This window comes from Sapajus apella, unplaced genomic scaffold (assembly GCF_009761245.1).
Source record: "Sapajus apella isolate SASKATOON/1434 unplaced genomic scaffold, GSC_monkey_1.0 scaffold76, whole genome shotgun sequence".
NCBI lineage: Eukaryota > Metazoa > Chordata > Mammalia > Primates > Cebidae > Sapajus > Sapajus apella.
This window is the reverse complement of record NW_022437016.1, coordinates 1,592,222-1,604,966: the sequence shown is the minus strand read 5'-3', so window position 1 is coordinate 1,604,966 and position 12,745 is coordinate 1,592,222. Positions and strand designations below refer to the sequence as shown.

The window sequence follows — 12,745 nt, the reverse complement described above, 5'->3', positions numbered from 1 at the left end:
TTACTGAACTGTACATTATTTGTCTGTCCCTGGACTAACTCCTGGGAAATCAGATGAATTAAAGCAGGTCTCAGCATTCAATGAACTCAGGTCCTAGTGAGAGGGGAGATACGTAAATTATGACTGCACAGGATTCTGATCTGAGGTACAAGGTACTGTGGGAGCACAGAGGAGGGACCCCCAATCCAATCTTACCCAGATTTGAGAAGGCTTCCCTTAGGAGACAACACCTGGGCTATATCTCTCGGAGGAGGAATGGGTGGTGGGGAGCACATTCCAGCAGGGGGACACTGAGAAAATGAGAGGAAACCAGAAACAAGGTAGGAGGTAGAAAGCACAAGATGGTGTTGGCAAATCGGGGGTTCGGATCAACAGGGCCTTGAATGCCACTGTGAGGAACTTAAGGGCAACATGGAGCCACCTGAGACTCAATTGGGGAGCAGCAAAAGGTGTCTGCACTTTAGGAAGTTTGCTCTCACCTGTTGGTGGATAGATTAGGGCAGGCAAAGATGAACAAGCCACCTGTTCATTTTACAGACGTTCTCTTGTTAACGCCTAATCAGGAGCTGAAGGGGCCCTCAGGCAGAGTAATGATCGTAGGGAGAGAGAGACTGAGTTGGACGAAGAAAACATAACATTTTCAGTCAAATGGGAAGAATGGCAATTAAATGGATGTGGGAAATGGCAGAGAGGAAAGAGTTATGGATGTTTCCCAAGCTTCTGTTCAAATGTCCGGTAGGCTACTGGCGCCACCAGTTGAGATTAGGAAAAACACTTGCAGCAGGTCTGGAAAGAAAGATGGTAAGCTTTGTGTAAGATGTGTTGAATGTGAGTTCCCGTGGGGCGTCCAAGTAGAGCAATTAGATATAAAAGTTCGTGGATAAAAAAAAAAAAAAAAAGGCTCAGACTAAAGATAGAGATTTTGCAGTCATACAGGGAGGGAATGTAGAATGAGAAGAGTGGCTGTTATGGAACACTGGAGACTGCTGATATTTAAAGAGCAGGTGAAAGAAGGTCTGTGAAGGGATGGTCAGAGGAGTTAAGAAAAACAGATGAGGTTAACACTTCAAAGGCACTGGGAGTTCTGAATTTCAAGAAAGAGCCAGATAAGACAAAAGAGAAAAATACTGAAATATGTCTGTTTAAACATGTTACTTAATAGAATCTCAGGCATGCTTTCCCTAAAGACTGATTCTCAAATCTCCTCCAGGGGCAGGTCACTCTCTACTTGTTAGTAAGAACTAGATTATTATTTTTGTTAGCCATAATCATCAGTGTTTGTTGATCACTTTCTGGAAGACAGGAACTGTCACAAACACAGGCATCTGTGGTGCCTAGCATGGGCCTGGCACATAAGAGATGCTCAATAAATAAAAGCCTATGTGATGAATAAATACACTTATAAATTAATAAAACAGCATATCATAACAATCCTATGAAGTAGGGAATATCGCTCCTGTTTCTCAGGTGGTAAAAGGTATTTGGGAGACGAAGCCTGAAGCAGAGAGGTGCTCCTTGTGCTTCTGGGCAGGTCAATCAGCTTTTCCTCCCTCCCTGTTCCTTTAGAAGCTCTCTTGGCAAATAGTACACCGACAAATGGAAAAGGTATTTAAGACACTGGTGCAGCCCCTTCTTTGGTAGTGAGGCTGAACTCAAGTTATACACGTGATTTTGGACTCCTAAACTGAGGGACCAGCTCCAGCCAGGACCTTTCATAGTCCTGCCAATGGCGGCTGATAGTTTTAATTTAAACTTACGGATAGTTTGGGCTGGGTTTCCGACTGGTGTTGAAAGGTAAAATCACCCTGATTTCTCTTCGGTCAGTTTGCCAAGAGTATTTTGTTGGCCCTTGAAGAGCATCCTATTCAGGGAGGTTGATCTTTTTTAAAATACTGCTCTCATCATGTCGTGCCTCTGCCCAGAAACTACTACTTGCTACGGGATCAGAACTGCCACTCATCCCCCTGTGACTTCCATGCAGTAGCTTCCTTTAGGACCGGTGCATTCACTATATACAGAGAAAAGCCCTTTGTTTTAGAGTGGCAGAGTGTCCAACCTGGTCTTATCTGAGTCCCACTGTCCAGAAATCTTTCCCAGACTCACCAACCCCCAACCAGGGGCTTTCCACTGCTGTAGCGGGGAGGGTCACACACCAATCCCTTCATATCTTTAATGACCATTGTCTTCTGCAACCCTCCAACAAAGGTTTCTGCTGCTTAACCCTGCATTCCACAGAGCTTTGTATGCAGCAGGTGCTTAATATAGACAAAAAACAGTGTGATCCCGGTCACATGCATTTTAGGCTGATTGCAGGACCACCATGGCTGCTGCCTGGAAAGAGAGGAAAGCAATCATATGCTTGAGGGCAGAGCTACAGACATGAGACCTGGGGTATTTTATCTTTCTGTCCAGTAAATTAAAATGGAAAACAAACAAACAAAAAAAAACTTCTCAGTCCTTTAATCATTATTATAATTTCTTATTTGCTTTATGTTAACATTTCTTTGGTACTTAATCAGTATTGGCCAAGAGAAAGTCAGTGGCTTTTAGTTTCTCCCTCGGTTAAGTATTTAATGATCTGTAAACAAACACTTCAGACAGTGTTTCTTAAAAAGACCCTGGGATCCTTTTATGTGAAAATTTCTTTAGCTCCGAGAATTGTTTCCCTTTCTCATTATCTGTTGGCTGCTAGGCTGTTCAGCTCTTGAGAGTACACACTTTATTAGATAACCTTAATGATGGAGATGTAGCATAAATTAGTAGTTAAGCCTGAGGGCTTAAGAGCCAGAGCCTTCCAGGGCTAGAAACCTTTACTAGGAACTAACATCTCTGTGCCTCCATTTCCTTACCTATGATGCTTGTATAATGTTAAAACTACCTCATAGCATTAATGTGATTAACCAATGGAACTAATAAAGAAAAAGCTGGAGTGAATTTTATCTAATTAATTTAATTAAATTAATAACTTGAGTTATGGGTACTACTGTGACTTTTGTCTGAGATGGTGAGATGAAAAAAGGGTGGAAATATATGCAGTCTATACAGTTGGTCCTCCATATTCATGGGTACTCCATCTCTGAATTATAGAGATGCAAAAGAAAATTCTATCTGTACTAAACATACATAGACATTTTTTTCTTGCCATTATTCTCTAAACATTACAATATAACAACTACTTATGTAGCATTTACATTATAAGTAATCTAGAGACGATTTGAAGTAGATGGGAAGATGTGCATAGGTTACATGCAAATACTATTCCCTTTTATATTAGGGAATTGAGCAACCACAGATTTTAGTATCCACAGGGGTCCTGGCAGAAATCCCCCAGGGATACTGAGGGGTGACTGTGTATCTCTCACTGCTTCCTTCTTGTTCTAAAGGTTTCATATTTTGGAGGAGGTCATCTGGTGACTTTAGTTTTGGAGCTGGGGAGATCTTGGTTCAAATCTCAACTCTGTCACTTAATAAGCATCTGCTTTGAATAAGACACTTCATGTTCTTGAGCCTCAGTTTCTCCTCATGTAAAACAGGGGATAATGGCCCCCACCTTCCTATAGCCTTGGGAAAATCAAGAGAAGTGTTAAGTGGGGTGTAAGGCAGCCGGCCTGGCATAAGATGCAGCACTCAGGAAGATTTGCTTCTCTTGTGGTGGTTTCCCAGCTCAATATATATTTATTGAATGAAAGCCATAGTCTCAAAAGTCACTTGAACATTTGGGGGTTCTGTTGTGTCACCTGGAATGTGATGTTAATAATGCCTGGCAGCCAGGGGTGCTGTGGGTTTGAAATGAGGTCCTGCAGCAGATTCTCCATAAATATCAACACAGTCTCTTCTACTGGTCGGGGGAGGATCCTGGATGCTGCCTGAGCCTTTTGGAAGCTCATCTGTCTGGGTTCCTTTGGCAACCCTTTTTAGCCTCAAAGTATCATTTCTTTCAGTGTCTCAGTGATTGGCTCGAGCTGGATGTTGGGATACAGAGGTAGATGGCATGGCTTTTTCCCTTATGGGTAAGGAACACAGATGTGGAAGTAAAATGTACAGGAGTCAGTGAAATTATAGCTATGCTGGTATAAGCTCAGGAGGGTGATGGATGAAATGATTGCCTCATCCCTCGCTCTCTCTCATCTGCCTGGTTCTGTCCAAGTGGCTATACTTTTACCCACTTATACAGTCATCGCTAGGTGTCTTTGAAGCATTGGTTTCAGGACCCCCTGGGACACAAAAATCTGAAGATATTCAAAACCCTTCTATAAAGTCCCTTAGTATTTGCATATGACCTATGTGCAACCTACCGTGTACTTTAAATCATCTCTAGGTTACCCCTGACAGATAATGCATTGTAAATACTTTAAATTATTGCAGTGTTATTATTTATTTAGTCAGTTAGTTTTGGATCTGAGATTAGTTGAATCTGAGGATGTAGGATTTGAGGATATGAAAGGCCAACTGTAGACTCATCTACCTCTGCCAACAGTCAACCACTTTCCAGTAAAGGACCAGATAGTAAATATTTTGGCTTTGTTGGGCATACAAGATTTCTGTTGGAACGACTCAACTCTGACTTTGTAGTAGCAAATATGTATACAAAGGAGCATAGCTGTGTTTCAGTAAAACTTTGCCTATGAAAACAGGCAGCAGGTTGGGTTGGCCATGGGTGATAGTTTACTGATGCCTTGTCTGTGCAAGCATGCACATTGCTTTTGTGCCCAGGGCAGGGCTTGGCAGGGGGTGTAGAAGGTACACGCTTCTGTTGCGGTCTCCTTCCTTCATGCCGTAAATAGCAGCCTCATCATAGTCCTCAAGGGCCTGCGAAATCAGTCTGCTAACTTTAGCCTCATCCCTCCTTCGTTCACTACAGTCCAGCCATGCTGACTTCCTTTTCCCTCTACAAAAGTTCTTCTCTGCTTGAGAATTGCATAGTGTAAACTTCTTGCAATCCTTGCTCAGTTACCTGTTCCATATCTCCCTAATGGGTCCACATCCTACTTAACCCCCAAGTCTCAGCTTAAATGTCAAATCTTCAAGGAGGTCTCCTTGACACCTCCATATAAAGGAGGCCCTTTGGTTATATACTTGCAAGTATTTCCACTTAGTACGGTTTTCAACGATGACACTTACATAGTTATTTGTGTCGTTTTCCTAACTTCCCAGGCCTTCCTTTTTCACTGCTGTTTTCTTTGAAACAAGCACAGTGCCTGGCACACAGCAGACATCAAAAACTATGAACTGAATGAATGCATGACATCATCCAGCAGCCAATCTGCCGAATCGTCTGCCTGCGTCTGACTGCACACACTGGGGCAAGCAGCCGATTTTTCCTGCAGGCTCTAACAGTGAGGTTTCCACACAATCCTTACTGCCCATCCATCATTTTATTTTAGGCACATTACTTTTCTCTCCAAAAAGAAAAGGAGGATACAATTAGGCCTATATCCCTCACTTGCTTAATATTTCAATTTCCCTCAGGGCACTCCCTTCAAGTTGAGATCACAGCTCATGAATATTAAATGTCTCTTCCTTTCCAGCATGGACTCCAAGAAACAGGGGAGAGCCAGGAGCTAAGAAAAGGCCCTGATACCCAGCTCAGGGGCCTCAGTCATAACTGCACAGATGTACCTCAAGGCATATGTATGTACAGATGAATTTATGGTCACTTTAAATGTCACAGTGAAGTCCTTGTTCTTCGCTACCCAGATTCACCTGCCTTGGACTCCGGCTGCCTTTCAAAGGCACACATCAAAGTTTGGTCTCGATTCCTCACATTCAAGCAAGCTCCAAGTCGGTTCCCTGAGCCTGACCCCTTCCTGAGAGTCAGCTCCTGACCTGGGCGGCAGGCTAGAATTCCTCCCTTCTGGCGTCAGAGGCCATTCTGTTTCTTTTCATTCCAGCCCTGCCTCTCTGTAGGGTAGGCCTCCCGGGTTGCCAAAGGAGGTGGTAAACCTTGGTCTGTGGCAGGATAGCAAGCTTGATCCTAACCGGTGCTGACTAAAGGGTGTTTGAATGCATCCAACAGACCTCCCTGTTGAGTACTTCAGAACTTTGGTGCTGCCAGCACGTCAGCCTTCCGCCCCATCGCCTCCTTTTCCTGCTCTTTTGTCCCCTCAGTGACCCCTTTTGACCCTGTGGGTGAAAGGAATTCCTTTCTCTTCCCCAAGCCATGATTTCTTTTAAAAGGCACCAGTTTTAAAACAATAACAACCTGGGATTTAAATCCTAAAAATCGGAGCTGAAAGCTCCCTGGGAGCTCATCAAATTCCCTCATTATTTTACAGTGGGGAAACTGAGAACTAGGAGGTTTGGTCATTTTGCAAAAGGTACCACTGTAATGTGGCCTCAGGATTTGATTCAGGACCATTTTTGCTGGTAATGGGTTGGCTGCCTTTGCCTCGCTCACAACTGAGAAAGGCAAGGAGGAAGGGGAAGAAGAGATGGCATCAACTGATCCTCGGTTGCACACTAACTGCTGTGCATTGTGCTAAACACTCTATAGGTGTTATCTCATTCTTTTTCTAAACAAAACTGTAGGTGCTATAATTATGTCCATTTTTCAGAGGAGGAAACTGAGACTCAGAGGGTGTGAGAGATGCCTAAAATGACCCATGTTGTAAAGGCAACCAACAGACATTTGTACTCAAGCTTCTCTGTCACCAACTTTGCTATGACAATCTTATTAAGTGCCAAATACATTCTATGCTAAAAAACAATTTGGCTACTGTCAATGGAGGGTGATCTGTTAAAAATAAAAATACAGCCTAAAATACAGAATGATCTTACAGTGGAGGTATGAGCTTTATGCCATGGAACGTTTACAGAGTGATAATAACTGAAAATTGTTTCATGGCTCATGAAAATGGCACAAGGACATATGCACTCACTTTTGTTTCCTGCTGTGATTCAATGGCACCAAACAGAAATAGTGGAAAAGAGAAAGACTCTCTTGCACTTCAAGAGTTAGTCTGGAATTGGACATAGGCTCTGGGGCAGACAAACTATGAAGTCTCCCGTCTCTGACCTACCTGGCTATATGACTTTGGATATTCACTTAAATTCTCAACACCTCAATTTTCTGATCAGCAAAATGGTGTATTTTGACTCTATAGAGTTGCCGTGAGGGCGAATGAAATCATTTTTAAAAAGAGTTCTTGGCAGAAAAACTGGCACAGTTGGGTATCTGATAAATGGGATAACATCATGGTTAAAATGTGCAGACTCTGGCTAGAAGCTGCAAATCTCACCTCTGCTATTTCTCTGTGTGACTGTAAGCAAGTTACTAAATCTCTCTGAACCACAGTTTGTTCCTCTAAAAACAGGGAAAACATTATTTATCTCATAGGGTTTCTGGGAAGATGGATACAACTTCTAAATTAATAATATTAATTGGTCGGGCACCGTGGCTCATGCTTGTAATCCCAGTGCTTTGGGAGACCGCGGCGGGCACCTTCAGGAGTTTGAGACCAGCCTGGCCAACATGGCAAAACTCCTGTCTCTACTAAAAATACAAAAATTAGCCAGGTGGGGTGGCGCATGCCTGTAATCCCAGCTGCTGAGGAGGCTGAGGCAGGAGAATCACTTGACCCCAGCCGACAGAGGAGGTTGCAGTGAGTCAAGATCGTGAGTGCTACTGCACTCACTCCAGCCTGGGTGACAGAGCAAGTCTCTGTCTAAAAAAAAAAAAAAAAAAAAAAATGTAATTCATTCATTCATTATGACAATAATAGCATCAGTAGCACACACATCTATAACACTTGTCAAGTGTTACCATTCTAAGTGCTTTACAAATATAAATTTGTTTTTCCTTGCAATAATTGTAAGAAATAGGACCTTACCAATTTTATGAATGAGAAAACTGCAACACAGACTAAGTATCAGGGACAGGCTTTCCACCTGGAATCCGTGTTCTTCACAATGATACCCTATGTCATTACTCTGGTGCTAAGAAGGCCACCAACCTAGCTGACATATCATCACCCTCCTCGTCTTAATCACTACCACCGTGACCCCCGCCCATATTCCTCTTTCTTTTTCCTCTTTCATAGGCCTGCCTTCAAGCCAAGGGAAGTTTTATTTCAAAAACTTCTGGGGAAAGTTACTAAGTTTTCCACAGAGGGAGGTCTGATTGAATACATGCAGCCTGGAGAAGTTTGATTTTGTTTTTATAATTTTAATTTTTTAAGGTGAGAGGTGGGTCATCTATTATGATTTCACATTATTAGAAAGAAAAATAATAATAACTGCAACTCCCAGCAGAGCCCATTCTTCCCCATCTCCTCCAGCAGATGCTGTTTTCCTTTTTAGTCACTGTTGTTCTAAAGTCTCATCGGAATCTCCACCAAGAAGTTGTGGGGATTCATCTTCTTGTTTTCCTTTCTCGCCTTGGCTCAGAGCAGGCCAGAGCAGCCTGACAGAGGGGCCACAAGGCTCAGTGAACCCCTGCCCCTCCCAGCAACTGGTGGGGAGGCAGACAGATTCTTCTCCCCTAGATGTGCCTCACAGAAGAGGGGAGGGATCTGGGGCTGGGGGTGCTAACTGAGTTACTCACCCTGGCTCTAGGACAGGGCTGGGGATGCTGTGTCAGGCATCACAAAGTGATGCTCAAGGCAGGAGTAGGGGAGAGAAGAGGAGTGGGGAGGGAGGGAGAAAAAGAGACACACAGGGAATACCTGTATGTCTGGGAAGGTCGATTGGGGGTCCCTTTTGCTTTGTTTTCTTAGCTATGTATTGGCAGTCAAGCAGGATTTGAAACCTGAAGCCTTTAAACAGCTGTTTGACAAATCAGAGATTCCTCAGTATCAGATGAGGGAAGAAGCTTTAGAGTCCTTAGTCCAGTCTCCCTAATTTCACAAAGGGAGAAACTGAGGCTCTGAGATGCTAAGCTGCAGCCAGGATGTCTCTACGTCTAAACTGGGACCTGGACCCAACTCTGCTGAAGAATACAGGGTGGAATGTCAAAACAGAACACGAGGGCTTCTCCACAGCTGCACTAGAATCTCCTGTAATGCACTAGATTCCGTCTCAGAAGGTAGCACGTTTCCGGCACCACCTAAAGATATATTACGAAGTATAAGCCCTTTTGGGGACCCTTCACATTTTGTCTGACTAATTTGACTCTTACCCCACCTCCTTCAGCCTTTATCAGCAGTCTGTCTGTAGTTTATGACTCAGTACTTTAGAAACAGAATTCCCAATGCTGTGAAACAATGCCTCCAAGCCAGTGCCTGTTGGGGGCAGTTATCATTTTACTGATACCACATTTTTTTTTGCTGAAACCTCAGGCCTGGTGTATGTTATGTTTTTTGAAGCGGGGGAAAAAGACAAGATAACTTCCACATTGCAAAGGGATGAAGCCTGCATTACCTAAGAGGTCATGTGGGTGGCGTTCATTTTAACAAGCAACTTATTATGTGATGGGGATAAGGGCACCAGGGGTGGGAAATTGAGAACGGGAAGTCCCCAGGGTGTTGCATAATCACACATTGGCACCTTGGGAATATTTCCGGATGTGTGGGCTTCTGAAAAGTGAATGGGAATGTCACCATAAATCTGTCATCCACCATAATGCTGGTGTTACTAAGCCAGAGAAAACATCAGCCCTTCTAAATGGAAGGAGAAGAATGTAGAAGAGGCGGAGGAAGAGAAGGAGAAAAAGGAGAAGACGAAGAGGCCAAAGAAAGAGTAAAGGAAGAAGAGGTAGAGGAGAAGAAAAAGGGGGAAGAGGAAGAGGTAAAGAGAAAAGAAGAAAAAAATTGTAGTCCCAGCTACTCAGGAGGCTGAGGCAGGAGAATTGCTTGAACCCAGGAGACAGAGGTTACAGTGAGCCGAGATTGCACCACTGCACTCCAGCCTGGGCAACAGAGCCAGACTCCGTCTCAAAAAAAAAAAAAAAAAAAGAAAAGAAGAAAAAAGAGAGAAAGGTAGAAGGAAGGAAGAAAGTCACTCAAATGGAGAAGCAGAGTGGCAGAGTAGAAAAAGCAGGGTTCTCAATTCAGACTGGAGACAGGATCTTACCTCTGTGTGCCATGTGACCCTGCGCAAGTTAAGATGTCATAAGAGATCTTAGATCCCACATATGGAAACAAGAGACCACCCATAGTTCACAGAAAGCAAAGAGGTGTATGAAGAGCCTATCACCTAGTGGGTATCCATAAATGGTGGTAGTTGCTGATATCATGTGCCCCCAACATTCCACACAAACACACACTGAAAAAAGTAATAGCTAATCTGCATCAAGTACATCCAACTTGCTAGAAATGGGGTTAAATTTCATATTATCTTATGGCAATGATCTTCAGCCTAGATTCTAAGTGACAGTCAACAGAAACCAACTTTGGCTAACTTAAGGAAAGCAAACAAGCCAAATTTGTTCAAAGAATATTGGATACTTATGGAACACTCTCTGGAGAGCCAGGCTTGTGTGCTCTGAAGCTCAATTCCAAGCCCAAGATTAGGCCCCAGAACTAGTTAGTGAGGGGATGCAGAGCTGGCTGGTGCTGTGCATAGCTATCTCAGCTTTGATGCTAGATGCATTCCCTGGTATCTAGGAGGCTGGTATGGATGTGGCCACTCCCACTATCCTCAGCCAGCAAAGTGGTTTCTACAGTATCCCTAAGTCTAATCACTACTAGCCTCCAATTCAAAGTCTTGGGTTGGTGTGTCTGATCGAAGAGCTGAGGGAAAGCCTAAGCTGTATACCTACAATCAAGCCACACGGAAGACCGGGAGAAGGAGATGCATGGATATTAAACTTCTATACTGAGAGTTGGGCTCTTCCTTGTTAGAATAATTATTTCCTAAGACTAGGAAGGGGATTCAGACAGAAAGCAGCCAAAAATACAACGCTGTAAATATCTTCCACTGTTGAGTTATAGGGCTTTTACCATTTTCTACATGAGAACACTGAGGCTTTGCCAAGGTCACACATCTAAGCCATGGTATGCCTGATCTCCTGGCTGCAGTCTTGATCACTGTCTTAACAAATGCAATCATGGGAACAATGTCAACCTCAGCATAGCCTCAGACACTGGTCTCACTTCTCTGACACATTAATGATAGGTCTATTGGGAGTAAAGATTCACTGTCTATTTTTCAGCTGTTCCTTTCAGAGGAAGAAAGCTTTCTAGACTCAAGCTACATGATTTGTCCTTGGAATGTCGTCCCTAGGAGCTGGGATCTCTGGAATGCCTATATCTCTGTGAGTGTCTTTAATGAAATTTTAAATGGCCAGTGAAGGGGGCAGCTGAAGGCTTTCCTGTGACACAAACTCCACTCAACCCATAGTGGTAACAGAGAGCCTTCCCTGGACACTGTCCACACCACTGACAGTTTTGTATTCCATTCCACTAATTTGTGACATTTCTTGTTTTACAGTATTTTTTTTATTCACCCTGAAAGTCTGCAAGACCAGGAGCTATCTTTTTTTTGCAGGTAGCTTACCATAGTGAGCTCTGGAGTCAGGCTCTCTGGGTTTAAACTCCAGCTAAACCACTTAACTGTGTAACCTTCCATCACCACCTAATGCCTCAGCTTCCTCTTTTGAAAGAGCAGTTTAGCAAAAGAGCTGTTATGAGAATAAGAGTTTACAAATGTGCTTGGTATATACTAATTATTCAGCAAATATCACCGTCAGCAGCAGAACACACTATCTAGTAGGGAATAACAGCACACAAAATGAATCTAGGAGGATCCCAGTCTCATCCTCTTGGAAACTCCTTCATCTTTATTTTATTTTATTTTGAGACAAGGTCTTGCTCTGTTACCCAGGCTGGAATGCAGTGGCACAATCTCAGCTCTCTGCAACCTCTGTCTTCTGGGTTCAAGTGATTCTCCTGCCTCAGCCTACTAAGTCGCTGTAATTACAGGTACCTGCCACCATTCCTGGCTACACTTTATGTTTAAAATGCAGTGTTTTGTTAATAAGAAATGGTGAATTATATTATAATTTTCACCTACTCTCTGCACCTGGCTCTAGTAAACAAGCATATCAAATATCCCAAATCCATGGAACAGGGGTTGATGAACTTCATAGGTAAAATACTAGATAATACATATTTTAGTTTCTTTTGCCATAGAATCTCTGCTGCCATCACTCAACTCTTTCACTGCAGCATGAAAGCAGCTATAATCAATATGCAAAGTAATGAGAGTGTGACTGTGTTCCAATAACTATTTACAATTACAGGCAGTAGGCTGGTTATGGCCTTTAGACCATCATTTGCAGACCCCATCTATGAATGGGGAGCTTCTACTTATCAGAGACATCCTTATTTTTTCTGATCATTGCAGAGTTCTAAAGCAACACAGCATATGAATGTCAGGGCTCAAGTATCTCTTTCCGGGTACCATACCCTACCTTCAACCCATTCTACTTTCTTCCCAGAAGCACGTAAGTTACCTGCCACATTAGTGCTAGTAAAATAGGCAAATATTTTTCAGCATGGTGTGGGACTAGTGTTGGTTGCCATGAGGATGATGACAAAGGTAAGCGTTTGCTTCAGGTAGAGCTCACAATTAGAAGGAGTTTAGTCACCCACCTCAGAAATCATACAACAGAAGTACAGGTAAGGCTTTTACAGACCACTAAACCCAATCATTAAAACATTTACAGTAGGTAAACTGAGGACCAGACTATGGAAGCTACTTGGTCAGCTTTATGTAAGTTCTCAGAGCAGCTGGCACTAGAACCTGGTTTTCCTAATTTTAATTCAAAATCCTTTCCACCACATCACTAGGCTGGTATCACTTTTAC

General features: G+C 43.1%; 1 protein-coding gene across 1 annotated transcript in view; it reads right to left on the bottom strand.

Moving 5' to 3' along the window:
• PAPPA (pappalysin 1) overlaps positions 1 to 12,745 on the bottom strand; it is a 255,070-nt gene that overhangs the window by 112,415 nt on the left and 129,910 nt on the right. The window lies entirely within an intron of this gene.